Below are 16421 nucleotides of genomic sequence, written 5' to 3' on the forward strand. Positions count from 1 at the left end.
CGTAACCCAGCCCATGAGATCCTGGACCTGAACCGCCAGACGGACCCTGATCGTACCGGAAGAGATCAGAGTTTTTGAAATCCTTCATAATGAAGCAATCCTTCCAGAGGTGCGTGGCCGGAACCTCCTCCTTCCCATGCTTCGGGCAGGGCTGGTTTAACAGGCGCTCCAGATTCATGCCTCCACCACGATGGGGCGGTTTACCCTTACGACGCTGCGCATTGCCCTGCAAATTGGTGTTAACCAGAAAATCTGAATTGTCTGCTTTACGCTTACCATTCTTCCCATGACCCGCCTAGTTATGCTGTTGTTCCTTTACACCACGTTCTTCTTTCCCTTCTCCGGCTTCTCTTCGTCAGAATTGGGATCCTTGGTATTATCAGAATCAACATACTTAACCAAGGCTGCCATAAGTGTTCCCATGTCATTGCAGTGGTGTTTGAGCCGTCCCAATTTCATCTTCAGTGACTTAAACCGGCAATTGGCCTCCAATGTTAGGATTGGCGAATCAGCCCTAATACGGTCCGATGAATGTAGAATTTTCGAAACCCAGCGCACCCAATGAGTTGTTGACTCGTTCTCCCCTTGGACACAAGCAGCCAGATCTACGATTGACATGGGTTGTTTGCACGTATCTTTGAAGTTTGCTATAAACCGGGCCTTCAACTCATCCCATGAACCGATGGAGTTAGCAGGCAGGCTCTTTAACCAAGTGCTGGCTGTTACTTCCAACATCATAGTGAAGTATTTTGCACATGCCGCTTCGTCTACATCCAGCATCTCCATAGCCATCTCGTAGCTCTCTACCCATGACTTGGGGGGTTGATTGGCGGTGTAGTTAGGCTCCTTACGCGGGCCCTTGAAATCCTTGGGTAACCGCACATTGCGTAGAGCCGGGGTGAGACACGGTACTCCCCAGTAGATGAAAGCAAGTCCTCATTCTACTGACGCCGCTGGCTGAATCGGGGCGGGTTGATGATGACCCGCGTACTGCGCCGCTAACGCTACCTTCCTTCATGCTCTACCATTATCCACCATGTGCTGAGCATTTGCACCCCCACACGCCGGATTAGGCCGTCCAGGGGCGTCACGGTTCCGCACACTACTCGACACAGCTGGTTCATCAATGTGCCTGCTGTAGCTCTTGCTCGGACGAGGGGTTGAGTGAATCCTGTCTGGCTGTATGAATAAGCCTGCTGCTGCACCATGGCAGTCTGAAGAAGATCCCTAGCCCGGCGCGTCTCAACCGATGCTGGTGACCCACCCTCCATTGGAATAGCTGCCAAACGAGACGCCGCAGCAATCATGTTGTCCAAAGGGGCGGAGAAGTGACCCGGCGGGGGTGTCATGTACTGCGGCGGGTTATCTGTTCGTCAAGGCAGGCCCATCACCCGTGGTTGATCCGGCGCTCTGGTCCTAAGCGCTGCAGTCCGGTTTACCGCTGCCGGATTGCTGGTCCCTGCTGCTGGCATATTGAAGAGATTCATCGCATTGTAATCCGTCGGCAGGCGAGACTGATGCCTCCTCCTCAATACGTCATTCGAAGCGTTCTGATCCAGCAGGAGTCGGTAATTCTCGGCCTGAATCCTCTGTGACTGGTCATCTAAAGCGGCCCGTTCCTCAACCATCTTGCTTTCCTCAGCCGCCAAATCCTCCTTGGCCTGAGTTATCTGATCTCATAGCTTTGTGACCTCCGCATTATGGTGATCTTGAGTCGCTGGGGTGACTGTTGTATTCAGCAACGTCGTCCAGGCATCTAATAAACCGGACACGACTTGAGCCAGTTGGCACGCGGGGCCTCCTGCCCCGGCTGCCGATTCGGAAATCATCGCCACTGCTGTTGAAGATTGAGGTGCGAGCTGCGTACCAGCCATGAAGATTGCAACCTGGTTTGGCGGTTCAAAGGAGTTCGGAATACTGTTGCCATCGGAATATCCCCCAAACAGGCCATCCTGAACTTGATACAATGACTCCGTCTCTCTGGTAGATGATCCGCCGTCGGAGTAGATAGCCGTCTCTCCATCAGATACCGGTTCAGATTCGGTACTATGGATGAATCCTACGAACACCCGCTTCATGGAAGGCTAAACCCGGGTAGGGCTTGCATGCTGAGCCGTCTCGACGAGGTCGGTGCAGATGTCCGGCTCAGGCCCGGTTCGCCAATCTTGCTGATGAAGACGTGAATTCTTCCGAAGTGGACCCGGTACCCGTACTCAATTGAGCCAGCCTCGGGGCCCCAGCCTGCGTCGTCGATGTAGAGCTTGCCGCGACAATTCTTGGTCATCTAGCCAACCACGTATCCCTTGAGTCCCTCGAATCTACCCTTCAAGAACTCGAAACCATCATGCGATAGCCCCACGGTGGGAGCTAACTGTCGTGGAATTATCACGTCAGATGTCCTAGCGAAAGGACTTAGTCGTGGAGCCATCACAACGAGATTAGCTTGAAGGGGTTAAACCGGAACAAAGGACACGGGAGTTTTATACTGGTTCGGCCCCTTGCGGTGAAGGTAAAAGCCTCCGATCCAGTTGTTGTGGGATTGATTGATCTCGATGAGCAGGGAGCGAATCCTCTTTTCCTATCTCTCGAGCTGTTGTTTCCTGTCCCTGCACCGCCGCCGGGTCGTCCCTATATATACACAGGTTGACGCCCGGTCGGTCTACAGAATCCCGAGGCCGGCTCATACAAGTGTCCGGCTCGGTTTCTTCCTTTCCCTAACTTACAATACAAGTTACACATTTATGGCGGTTTACTACTATGGGCCCTAATCCGCCATTGGGCTCTGGGCCTCTAGGCCTCTTTTAGTTAAAGTGCCATAGCCTTCATCTCCATGGGCTCTTGTACAGGACTCCTTGTGAGTTAATCTAGCCCCTCCTGGGCGGTTTAACTCAGTAGTCATATCCCCAATAGTAAGGCTGATAGTAGTTTTGATTTTGTGGCTAACACCAATGCATAGAATAATAATCAGCGCCGCAAGGGAAAGTCGCCCCAAGGGTCAAGACTCAACCTTGAAGCAATGTTGAATCAACCATGTCCAAAGCACGACACACATGACAGGCCTTCAAGTCATATGTGGAGGGATTGTTACATCATGAAGGAGTTTAGGAATGCCAGCTTTTCCAATCATGGCCCGCATGGCGGTTTCGGATCCGGTTCTCATGGACCTGGCTCCGGTGGTGGCGGTTCAAGTTCCAGCTTCCAGGGTCAAGGTAATCAAGGGGGCTTTAATCAGCAGTCCAACCAGGGAAACCAGCAACAGTAGTCTGGGTATCAGAGTAATCCGAAGGAGCTGAACGGTGGTCAGTATCATGTGTTTACTATGAGCCTATGCAAGAGGGATCAGAAAGTCCATAGGCGGGCGGTGAACTCTGTTGAACCGGCGGTGCCTCGATATTTGAGATGGTCTGAGCAGTCTATTACATGGAGTAGGGAAGATCACCCGCTCGAGGTTGATAATCCGGGTCAGCTGGCTTTGGTGGTTGCTCCGTAGGTAGGAGGATATAAACTCATGAAGGTGCTCATGGATGGAGGTAGCAGTATCAACATTCTTTATTATGAGACCTTTTGCCGTATGAACTTGACGGACAAGGATCTCAGGCTGTCCTCTACTATTTTCCATGGGGTGGTGCCTGGTAAGTCGGCGTACCTTGTGGGTAGGATAACACTGGAAGTGGCTTTTGGAGACGACAATGATTCTAGAGATGAGAAGTTAACCTTTGAGGTGGTGAAAATAAAGAGCCCGTACCATGCTCTGTTTGGACGGCCGGCTTATGCCAAGTTCATGGCACGGCCGTGTTATGTTTATTTGTAGCTTAAGATGTTGGGTCACAAGGGTACCATTACGGTGCATGGTAATAGAAAGATCACTCTGGATGGTGAGGAGGGTGATGCCGCTTATGCTGAGTTGGCTTGCGCCATGGAAGAGTTGAAGTTTTATAAGGACAATGCTAACCCGGCAGATATGACACCTTTGAAGAAGCCAACGACAGAGAATGAACCCTTAATGAAGTTTAAGTCGTAGGAGGAACAAATATCCAAGGTATGATATTTATTTTATTGCATAAGGATTTTTATAAAACGGCCCTGATATGGGTTGATTAGTCCTCAGTGGGTTTCTATACATCTGGGTGTTATGACCCGCCCTGGGGTAAACCACCAGGGCAATTGTTGTCTGTTTGTACAAGAAAAATGACAAGTCAGATCAGCATAATTGATCATACTATTAAGCATAAGGGGCGGATTTCCCAATGATGGATCAACAATATTATGAAAAACAAAACATGCACGATGGCACAACACATCAGTGTTTCACTAGCCTATTACGTGGCTCAGCAAGGCCCAAGCGGATAAATTGTTTTTTTAAAGTTCCAGAAAAGTGCAAGTCAAGAACCGTCCAGCTAATAAGTTCTCCTGGCCCTGGCGGTTTGAAGCTTCTGGGTCATCCTGCGCTGCTTCTTCTTCTTCCTCCATCGTCTGGAATTCAGCTGATGGCCAATCGATACTAGTCAAAGCTTGAAATTCAGCATCTTCATCAATAAGCTCAGACGGATCAATGTCTGGGGCGAAGGTATGCTTACGAATTGGAGGAATCAAATCTGCAACTTTATAAGCCGGCATGGGCATCTTTTGATTTTATGCGGTATAAGCCGCCGAGTATTTGGACAGACTCGTTTCTTCAGCAAGTAGACTCACCAGAGGAAGCACCACTTTTACACAGGCGGCAAAGTCTTTGTTGTCAAAAGCAGATCCGTGTTCTTTGAAACTGGGGCAGCCAGTGGCTAGCTCAGCTGGGTCTAAGTCCGACTGCCACGCTTTAGCCCGGCTTAAAGTCGTAAGGGCACCGGCTCTAGCAGCGGGCCGCTTGTTCTCTTCAATCCGGGCTGGTAAAACGGAGAGACTATTTAACACATGGGTGAGAAGAGACGGTGTCTGCTTGCTTGGGGAGATGGTAGTGATTGTTCGTTGCACTCCGGTATACAGTTGCTCCACCAAGGTTTAAACCGCCTTGAGCTTTATCAAAGTTTCTTTCCCAAGGTTGCTACTTCTGGGGCCTGCATGGGAGTTATGATTGAGTTAATAGGCGGTTCATAAACAAAGAAGTAAAATTTCTTGAGATGTAAAATGGTCTTACCAAAGATGGCAAAGTTCATTTGATTAATATGTTGTTGTAAAACAATAAAATTGGTAGTGACCTCTTCCAATGAGGCTTCAGCTTTCTCAGCCCTTTCGATTAAAGCGGCCTTTTCTTCAGCCCAGACGGCTTTCTCAGTGTTGAAGTCAGTTTTGTGCTTCTCAGTCTCATCCAAGCTAAATTTGAACTTGGAGTCAGCCTTCCGGGTCTCAGCTTCTTGTGCTTCAAGCCGGGATTTCAAATCAGAAGCTGGGATTGAAGTTGACTGGATGCCTCCTGAGACAATTCAAAGCAAGTGTGATGAGTTATGAGGCATTATATATTTATAAGTCCCAAGCCCTTTGCAAGCAATAGAACCTAGCACTTGGGGGCTAATGGGTGCAGAAAGTTTCTTCATAGATTTATAAAATCTTTTTAAGTCCCAAGTCCTTTGCAAGCAATAACACTTGGCACTTGGGGGCTAATGGATGTCAAGTTTGGTTTATGAAGCAGTAACCCTGGTTTATCATCCGGTTGGTAAGGCTAATTAACAAGAAATTTTTATCAGTTCATAAGTCTCGGCTTACTTAATATTTTAAGTCAGGCCTTGGGGACTACAGATCCAATTGATTTATATGAAGTGAAGAACCAACTTAACTTCATAGTTTAAGCGGGCCCTTGGGGGCTATAGGAGTTGACTCAAAGCACAAAAGATATCTAACAAGACTACAGTATATTCTATCCTATCATATTCTGTAGACTTGGGGGCTAAAGGAATGTATCTCATATGAGAGCAAGAATTAAATACCTCATGTTTCTGATGCATGTTCTTGACCATTTCAATCTCCACATCTCGACTGCTGTGTACTTGGTTCAAAAAGCCAGAGGAGATTTCACTACAACTAAGATGAGAGTATTTGGCCATGTCAAATTTGACCTTGCGCCGCTCAACCATCTCTTCCTTGGCAGAATGTTTTGCCAGAGCTACATGATTTCCTTGTTCTTGGAAACCAGAGCCAGTAATCACAACTTCCTCAGTATCCGGCTTGAGAGGTTCAGTTGAGCTGGATGGTTTAGCAATCTCCGGCTCAGTAACCACAGGATCAGCAGAGGTACCATGGTTTTCTGGTTGCGGGTCATCAGCAGGATTATCAGGTTGTTGCATAGAGGTCTTTGAAATTGGTGCATGTTTCTCCAGCTCACAAGGTTTGGGGTCTTCGGAGGGCTTGTTGGTTCTGGCCTTCTTGCTAGGCTTTGCTTTCCCACTACACAAAGATTCAGAAAGTCAGTATGAGCTTAAAGATGTCAAAAGAGACACAAGTTTAAGTTGATACCCAGGGGCGGTATTGAAAGGGGCAAGTTGAGTCTGGGATGAGTCGCTAGACGAAGAGTGAGAGATCCCCTGAAAAGTTAAGCCGGAGGCATGAAGTGTTGGATGGATAATATTTAGGTTAAAGTAAACAAGTGTTGGAGTTTTTACCTCATTTCGGCGTTTGCGTGGAGCTGGCGTGTTGGGTAAGCCGGAAGAAAGTTCTCTGCCTCAACTGTTCTGTTTGGCACCGATTCTCATGTTGTTGTTGCTTCAAAATAAAGTTGGGATCCATGTGAGCTAAAGGGTTAGAAAACCTTACTTTCTGGATCACGCGTCGGATTTTCTGTCTTGCCAAAGGCTCTGAGTTGGAGGAAATAATTGTTACCTCGTCATCAACCACCTGGCTACTCTCCGCGTCATCCTGATAGTAATTAGTGTCAATAAGGTGGATGAAAAAGGAGCCAAAGGAATCAAGATCTACCACCGACTCTTCAGAATCTTCCATGTTAAATGTCTCAGCAGCAGTGGATGTCTTTTTGCTTCTCTTCATTGCTCTGGTCTTTGCTCTGGCCTTCTTGGCGGCTTTCTCATCATATCTCTTGTTCCAGAAAGTGGACCTAGCCTAAAAAGGTTTACGATTAAGTCAGAAATGTTCAGATTTATGAGTGGTAAGATAACAGGTATGTAAACCGGAAAAGCATACCTCTCGTGCCAGGTTAAGGACGCAGAAGGGATTCAGACCCATTCTGTTGAAACTTTCCAATGACTCATTGAGAAGAGTCTTGGTCATTTCATTGATAGCTTTATCAGTCAAACGCTTTGAGTTGTAACGAAGCGGGTCTTTGGTATCACCAGTGTATGAGCACATTAAGCCGGGTCGGTGGCTTAATGGTATGATTCTCCAAGCTACCCAACACAGGACCAGATCAATTCTAGTTAGTCCACTGCCCAGTAAAACCCTAACCTTGGAAAAGGTAGGCATAAGCTTGGCCCGTTAAGCAGTGCCAAGTCGACCTAGAAGGGGATGCTTTGGGTTGAGCCGTTGGTCACAAAAACCGAGCAAAGGATTCTCATCAGACGAAGAAGTATCCTTGTAGTAAAACCAGGTTTGATTCCAATCCTTGGGATGACTTGGAAGCGAAGCATAAGGAAAAATGGCGTCTCTGCAATGCTGAACTGAAATTGCTCCAAGTTCTTGACTGGGGCCGTCAGTAAACTCATTCTGGCAGTTCAGATAGAAATATTCTCTGAAAAGGTCAACACTGGGTTCTTCCTGAAGGTATACTTCACAGAAAACCTGGAAGTTACAGATATTGGATATGGAGTTGGGCCCGATATCTTGAGGGTGAAGTTGCATGAAATGTAGGACGTCACGGAAGAATTTTGACCCAGGTGGAGAAAAACCCCAGTTCATGTGAACAGTGAAAACAATAACTTCGCCGGCTTGTGGCTGAGGTTTGGCTTCTTCCGGGTTAGGGAGCATGCCAATGAATGACATCCTTGGCCGGCAAAAAACCAATCTTCACATAGTCTTCAAGCATAACTTCAGTGATAATGGAGGGGATCCAATCACAGGAGGTGACTGTCTTGGTCATGATCGGATGCGAGGCCTGCAGTAGAGAGAATTAAATTAAATTGGTGGATATATGGCAAAGCTACATGTTATTGTCTCAAACTGCAATGTAAGGGTAAAATTATGAAGACTCAGTTCAGATAAAGCTAGCTTGGTTCAAACCGGAAGATGGTCCGGTCATGGATTTAAGTAGATAATGGCGGCTTACCCAGGGCCTAATGTAATATGGCGGGTCATAATTTATGTCGTAAGCTGCCTTGGAAGTTTGGGATGTTTAAATGTATCAATTGAAAAGATTCTGCTAAGGGGCAGACAAACAGGTTTTGCAAGCTAGTATATAAATTAAGATCTGGGACACCTCAGGAAATGCAGTGAAAATAAAGCCAAAGGTGGCGGCAGTGGAAAAACCTAGATGCCTCAGTATGGTTCTTTGCAAAGGATATACTACTTAAATGGAAAAATGGTGACAAAACCACTTCCGCACAAGATCTGTGGCCTATTCGGATTGGAAACTACAAGAATTAAAGAGGATAAGGAAGAACTGTAAGAACACCGCCCAGCAGTGGAAACACTAAAAACAGATCCGAGGAAGAAGAGGGAGGCGTTCTTACAGGCGATGAGGATCGGCGGAGGCGCACTGGAGCTCTATGGTCTTGTCAGGGTGATGCGGCGGCCTGAGTTGGTGCAGCGGCTGAAAGTCACGATGGCGGAGCACGAGCACCCACGTGCGGCTGAGAAGAGGAGGAAGACGAAGAAGGAAGCAGGGGGGAGAAATGAGAAACACCCTCATGCCTATTTATATGGGGGGCGAGCATAAGCCATGCACGGGAATCGAGGAGACAGAAATTAACGCATGGCTATAGGAACGCCTCAATTTTCGGAGGTTTATTAAGATAAGTGTCGGATTTAGGGATCCGCAAACCCTTCAGAGGTTCGAACACTGGGGTGCGTGCGGAGATCTCAACATACCCAGCCTGCCTACTCATGATCCTCCTAAGCCTAGCGCGTCAAGCTCAAAGGGACACAAGGATACAGCGGTTTATACTGGTTTGGGCCACCATTGTGGTGTAATACCCTAATCCAGTGTGGTGTGGAGGATTGCCTTGTAGGTTGCGGATGAACTAGTACAATGATGAACTAGCCTCAGGAGATGAGATGTTCTCGAGCTCGATAGAGCTGGTTTGGTGGAGTGGTTAGGGTCTGAATCAGATGTCCTTCTATGGTGGTGGCTAGTCCTATTTATAGTGGCATTGGTCCTCTTCCCAAATATGAGCGGGAAGGGATCCCACAACGGCCGGATTTTAAAGGGGACAAGTAGTACAGTCTATCCTGACAAAAGTAGTCTTCGCCTGTGAAAAGCCTCTAGTCGTGATGCTGCGGTGGGCTCGTCGATGACCTCCGTCCTGCCGTCTTGGCGGTCTTGGTCTCATTGCATCGGAATAGAAACCTTATGCTGATTCCTCAGGACTCCATGCCTGTGGCTTGCCTCCTTTGCACCGAAGAGGAAACTTGCGCTCTGCGCCCGCTTGGCGCCCGCCTGGCATCCGCCTGGCCTTGGTCGTCATAGCTCACATCAGCTGAGCCTTGTGAGGCACTTGCATAGAACTCTCCGCCCGTCAGGAGCCAGCCTGAGGAGGCCGATCCCCTCGGGGGTCTTGGCATCATCCGCCTCGCGAGGCTTGGCCCCTCGCGAGGGTCTTGTGTTGTTGATGCTGAAGCTGGGCTGTACCAGGCCGTCGATGGAGCCACGTGGTGGGCCGCAGGTAGGCAGGGCTGGATACCCCCGAATCCAGGACATGGACAGTAGCCCCCGGGCCCAAGGCGCACTCGGACTTGGCTTCTAGACGAAGACAAAGGGCAAGTGCTGAGCGCCGCTGGCCCTAACCGCTTGCGGCCTTGAAGACACATGGCGGCTGATGGGACGTGGGCGGCTCCGCTTCCCCACACTGCCTCGGCAACTGTTCGACTTGACAACTGCATGCTGCATGCGAAGAGGATCATCATTACTGGAGATCGTGGGAGGCCTACGATTTAGCTTCTCCTGGCTATAAATGTGCGGGCGGCCGGAGCCCCCGCCCATATTTCTTTTGTCTTGCTCCCGACTGCCTCTCTTCTCCATCTTGGCTCCATGGCTCCGATCCGAAGGTATTCCATGGCTGAGAAAGGGAATGCCCCTTGGGAGCGGCCTGATCCTCTCCCGCCAAAGAAACGGGTCCGCTTTCCTCGCGATGTCGGCGTGGGGCGAGAGGTGACCAGGCGTTGGCAATCGAGGCCTCTACCTAGCTTCCCTCTTCCTATATACGCTCGCGCCCAGGACGGAGGAGTGCACCGATGGGTGTCACCTGGCGAAGGTGGCCGGGCCTCCATTACCCTGCCGTCCGCACCACAGACCCATGCTGAGGATAGCTCGCGCGAGTTTGTGGTGTGGGCGGCGATGCCCCCTGACACCTTGATCTGACTCCCACGGTTCTTCGCCAGCGAGATGCCCCTGAGGGGGCCGGTCGAGTTGTGGTTGCAGCACGCTGGGTGTCGCAGCTTGGCAACTAGAGCCGAGGTCGAGGTAGTGCCGCCTGGAGATGTCTTCATGACTCGAGGATGGGGCGAGATTGCCCGGGCTTGCCGCACAGAGGGAGCCCTCGCAATCCACTTCGAGTACGATGGCGCGGCCACCCTGTTCTTCAAGGTCTTCAACGAGGAGGCCAAACGACTGGAGTGCTGCCACGGAGGAGGCATCTTGGGGGATGCCGCAGCGGGTGCTGGACCTGCTGCTGTCCCCTTTGGTGCTTCGTCCAGTAGCAGTGGCGACTTCTGGGAATCCAGTGACTCTCCTGAGCCCAGTGATTCTCCGGAGTCGAGCAACGACAGTTACGTGCCGCCGAGCTCCCACCGAGGTCGCAGTGCAGCTGCGGCTGCCGCCCGGCGTCGTCGGCGGTACCGTAGGGCCTTGTAGTTAGTTTTCCTATGAAAGATGAAGATCAGCCCCCGTGGGGTTTGTAAGGATTGGAATGTACTTAATATCAATGTTGTTTCTTTTGATTTCATGATGGATGCGCGTATTCCAGTTCGGCTCGGCTCCTCCCTTTTATTTCTCCTAGACAGCGCGGAGCTCTACACCGACATGACCTAGTCCACAGGCAGGCTTCAGCCGTCGCTAGTATGCTAGGTCGCGATGCCGTGGTCAAGGCTAGGAGGTGAGTGGCCCAAGGTCCGGTAAGAGCCCGTGAGGGGCGATACTCATGAGGTCCCCTATGGCGTGCAATCGGCTTCATAGAAAATTGAAAAGGAGGGAGAACTGCAAAAGTGGAACTGCGAGGTGGGGCGTACGAGGAGCGAAACTGGTCTATAACGAATAGAGACTTAGCTTTTGGGTGTCTAGGTCCATTAAGGTGATGACACCTGCCCTTGTGCCTGTAATATTGCTGGGCGCAGCTTGCCTTGGCCACCTTCTTGCCTCGCTTGCCTATGTGCTCTACGTCCTCAGGACCCGGCCCTCGAGCGAGCTCAGCGGCCGCTGGTATGCCAGGTCGCGATGCCGTGGGCAATGCCAGGGGGTGAGGGATGGAGAGCCAGTAGGACCTCCCAAGATGCGGTGCTCGGGAGGCCCCCTTTAACGTGCAAGTGAATCCCGAGGCCAGATGGTGGTTGTTCAAGCTGATCCGTTGCCCTGGCCGCTAGATGAACCTACAGGTTGGATGACAGGGAAGACCGGGACCCCTGGCGAGCGAGCCTGGAGAAAGGGGCTTGAGACGAAGGCACCAAGGACCTGACGAGGTGGTGTACGTGATGCGAGCGCGAACCAGAGCTCAGTCCTCGGGTTTATCAGTGTTGCAGGGACGAACCCGAGCACAAGCGCCGTGCCGATGTGAGTGTGATGCAGCGATGAGGGAATGGTATTAGTCAGTGCTCATGAAGGGCCATTAGGCAGTGATCATGGAGTGGCAACCATAGATAAACTCACGGAAACGTTTAGTCAGTCCTGGTGAATGCAAAACAATACATGCTGTAGGGCCGGACCCACACGGCCAGGGGATGATGCAGTCGGAGGGGCGCCCCCAGACTGAATGAACTTGAAAGATGTCACCTGGTACTGTTGCTGAAGAGGTGTTGAAGTAGCCAAAAACGCGCGCCGCTGGAGTCGCTCCTCACGAGCCGCTCTGGTGCCGAGCCTCGGGAGGCTCAGAGGACCCGAGAAGCTCCTGAAGGTGCTCCTCCATCTCCGCCAGCACCACCTGGCGCCTGGCTCGCAGGCCGTCAGAGCGTCCCTCATGCAGCGCTGGAATGCCTCAGTCGCACCCGCCAGGCCGAATGGCATGCAGACGAAACTGTGAGGTGGACCCTCGCATCGGCCGACACAAGACGGCCACATGAGCTGTCGAGACGTGGCACTGTTGATCCTGGGGATGTCGATGCAGACGCGGAACTCCCTGCCCTCGCCAGGGCAGTGAGCTGCACCACGCGGCTGGCGACGATCGCCTTGCAAAATCCTTCCTTCCTGAATCTCCTTGATTTCCTTGCTGATGAACTCCTGAACGCCTGGTGCCTCACGCCTGCTGCCTTCTTCTGGGAAGCGTGCTCTGAAGAGCCCCTCCACATGGTGCCCGAGTGCCTCCCTCACAACATCGGCTAGATCTGAGGCCCTCCAAAGGAGAGCCTCCGAGCCCAGTCTGAAAGGACCACCAGGCACGCCTTCCTATGCGATGGGTGAAGGTGCCACATCCGGAGACGCGAGGCTCAGTGCGGCATCCTTGAGTGATGTCTCCTCATGAGAGCCCTGTCTCTTCTTCATCTTGGGGGCGGCCTCAGGAGGGAGGGCGCCGTCTTCGTCTTCAGGGTTCTCAACCACTGCAGCCTTGAAGTCACGCTCGAGGGAGCACATCGCGTCCTTCTCTTGACAGGCAATGGTGATGACGCCACTGCTTCCTGGCATCTTGAGGAGGTTGTAGCCATGGTGCATGGCCGCCATGAACTTGGCCAGCGCTGGGTACCCTAGGATGGCATTGTAGGGCAGGCGGATGTCGGCGACGTCGAAGTCGATGAGCTCAGTGTGCTAGTTGTTTCGCTCGCCGAAGGTGACAGGGAGGCGAACTTGCCCAATCGGGTGTGTCGAACCGTCGGTCACTCTTGAGAATGGCTTGGTGGGGTGAAGCTGGTGAGGTGAACGTTGTTGAAGCGCTGGATGTACTTCTGCAAGGTCTCTCCAGGCTGCTGCTTGATGCGGCACAGATCACCCGCGGCCGGCAGACAGTCTCGAGTAACCTGGAAGTTTCTGATGAAGCGGATGCGCATCTCCTCCCAGGAAGGAACCAACCCCTCGGGTAGGTTCAGCAGCCAAGAACATGCGCCATCCATGAGGTCCATCACGAACCAGTTTGCCATGATCTTCTCATTGCCGCTGGCCGCCTTGATGCTCAGCTCGTAGAGCTGCAAGAACTCGGCGGGGCTGCAGTGCCGTTGTAGCGCAGAGGCAGGTTAGGCTTGAACTTGCTTGGCCAGATGATGTTGCGGAGCTCCAGAGTGAACGTGCGGCATCCTGTCGTGGCCACTAGAGGTCGTCGAGGTGGTGGAACATGATCCTGGTGCACGCGCACTGCTACCTCCTACGGTGGTACGTGAGCCTGATGCTGGGGTGCTGGAAGCACGGGCGCTTCTCCTTGGGGACGATACACCACCTGGCAGCTCACATCATCCCGAGCCGGTGTCGGGCGCTGCAGGTCGTGCCATGGAGCCACATGCCTTGGCTCGATGATGGCGCCCCGGGCCGGAGGTGGTGGAGGAGCCCCGTGTGCCACGTCGCCCGCCATAGGTGGTTGCTGAGGCAGCCAGCGAGCCGGCTCGACGAAGCCCCTGTGCGCGACACTGATGACCTCGGCGATCTGCTCGAGTCACTCCTCGTAGAGGTCACCCACCGGGCGGTAGTGAAGAAGCTCTTGCGCCGTGAGCAGAACGGCATGTGCGTCCACCTGCCACGACGCGCGTGGGATGACGAAGCTGCCGGGGTCAGTGACGGAGTAGCGGTGCGGCCATCACGGTGCACCGACGGGTGCAGCAACGAAGCTAACTGCTCATGGCCTGCAGGGCCCGTGCCAGCGTTGGCCACCGGAGAAGGAGCGTGATGGGCGCAGCCGTCACCCGTCGGGGCCGTCTGAGCGACGCGGGCAGCGACTGCAGCCCGACGCTCGGCACAAGCCCGGCGCGTGTCGGCCATGGAGATGTCGGAGCAGTGGTGGGTTCATCGACGGAAGAGAGGACCCGACGTGCCCCTACCTGGGGCGCCAAATGTCAGATTTAGGGATCCGCAAACCCTTGAGAGGTTCGAACACTTGGGTGCGTGCAGAGATCTCAACCTACCCAGCCTGCCTACTCACGGTCCTCCTAAGCCTAGCGCGTCGAGCTCAAAGGGACACAATGACACAACGGTTTATACCGGTTTGGGCCACCGTTGTGGTGTAATACCCTAATCCAGTGTGGTGTGGAGGATTGCCTTGTAGGCTGCGGATGAACTAGTAAAATGATGAACTAGCCTCGGGAGATGAGGTGTTCTCGAGCTTGATAGAGCTGGTGCGGTGGAGTGGTTAGGGTCTGAATCAGATGCCCTTCTATGGTGGTGGCTAGTCCTATTTATAGTGGCCTTCGTCCTCTTCCCAAATATGAGCGGGAAGGGATCCCACAACGACCGGATTTGAAAGGGGACAAGTAGTACAGTCTATCCTGACAAAAGTAGTCTTCTCCTGCAAAAAGCCTCTAGTCATGACGCTGTGGTGGGCTCATCGATGACCTCTGTCCTGCCGTCCTGTCGGTCTTTGTCTCGTTGCACCGGAATAGAAACATTATGCTGATTCCTCGGGACTCCGTGCCTCTGGCTTGCCTCCTTTGCACCAAAGAGGAAACCCGTGCTCTGCGCCCGCCTAGTGTCCGGCTGGCCTTGGTCGTCATGGCTCACATCAGCTGAGCCTCGTGAGGCACTTGCATAGAACTCTCTGCCCCTAAGGAGCCAGCCTGAGGAGGTCGATCCCCTCGGGTGTCTTGGCATCGTCCCCCTCGCGAGGCTTGGCCCCTCGCGAGGGTCTTGTGTTGTTGATGCTGAAGTTGGGCAATACCAGGCCGTCGATGGAGCCACATGGTGGGCCGCATGCAGGCAGGGCTAGATACCCCTGAATCCAGGACGCTGACAATAAGGATCGGTTAAGATGCTTCGAGTATAGTGTGCAGTTAAGGTTAAGTGATGTCATGGCGGTTTAAGAGGATTCCGAGAGCTGACATCATGGCGGGTTACAACAGGTGGTGCAGGTTTACAGCTCAGGTGTTGAAGATTGATATGAACAAGTTCAAATCAACATGGGGCCTAATGTTGGGATATAACTACCAAGTATGAACCGCCCAGGAGGGGCCGGGTCATACAGCTAGCGATAACCCATGAAGGTGGTGGGTCATAAGAAGCCCGCTGACGGCCCAAGAACCAGAGGTGACTTAGGGCCCAGAAGGATGAACCGCCATGAAGATAAACTTGTATTGTAAGGCAGGCGTAGTTAGTCACCGAGCTGGACACATTTTCTATGAGCCGACCGGGACTCTATAAGCCACCGGGTGTTAACCTGTGTATATAAAGGGATGACCCGGCGGCGAGTTAGGGCAGGAAAGAAAGAGATCGAGAACTAGGTCAAGCGTATTCGCTCCCTGGTAATCGAAGCCCAAGAAATGGTCGACTGACCCAAATGACAAAAGTCACGCGTATTGCATGCAGACATGCCTTTATATTCAGTACCATCATCGTACCTGCTTAGCACTGCTCCTGAATCCATCAACTAAACAACGTGCCACTCATAATTCCAAACTTGTTGCTCAAATACGAATCTGATATGATGCTGATATTAATAAAACAGATAACGTTTAATTGGTCAGCTAATGTTCCTACTTTACTTTCAAAAAGCACGTGCACCACATATAGTTTGACAGTAGGGAGTTGCATTCTTAATGCGCTCTGGTTCATAATGTGTGGGCACTGCCCAATGAACATTTCATTATCCAAAATCTGCTTGCTCTTCGTGCATGTTCCTCTTTCGTTCTTCTTTAATAAGTACTCTCTTCGTTCCTAAATACAAGTCTTTGTATAGATTCCACCATGGACTACATATGGAGCAAAATGAGTGAATCTACACTCTAAAATGTATCTATATACATCTCTTTGTGATCCATGGTGGAAATCTCTACAAAGACTTATATTTTGGAACGAAGGGGGTATTATAGTAGTACAGTATGTTCCTTCTAGTGAAAATGAGCAGGGACATTTGGAGTGTAGAGGTCTATACGGTCGGTTGTGATGGACACTTTGAACTCTTCGGGCCTCTTTGATTCAGAGGATTTTGTAAACATAGGAATAGGATTTTTAGTGGCCTGCCCACTTGAATCCTATAAGAATAGCAAGGAAA

This window comes from Triticum dicoccoides, chromosome 4B, assembly GCF_002162155.2.
Source record: "Triticum dicoccoides isolate Atlit2015 ecotype Zavitan chromosome 4B, WEW_v2.0, whole genome shotgun sequence".
Lineage (NCBI taxonomy): Eukaryota > Viridiplantae > Streptophyta > Magnoliopsida > Poales > Poaceae > Triticum > Triticum dicoccoides.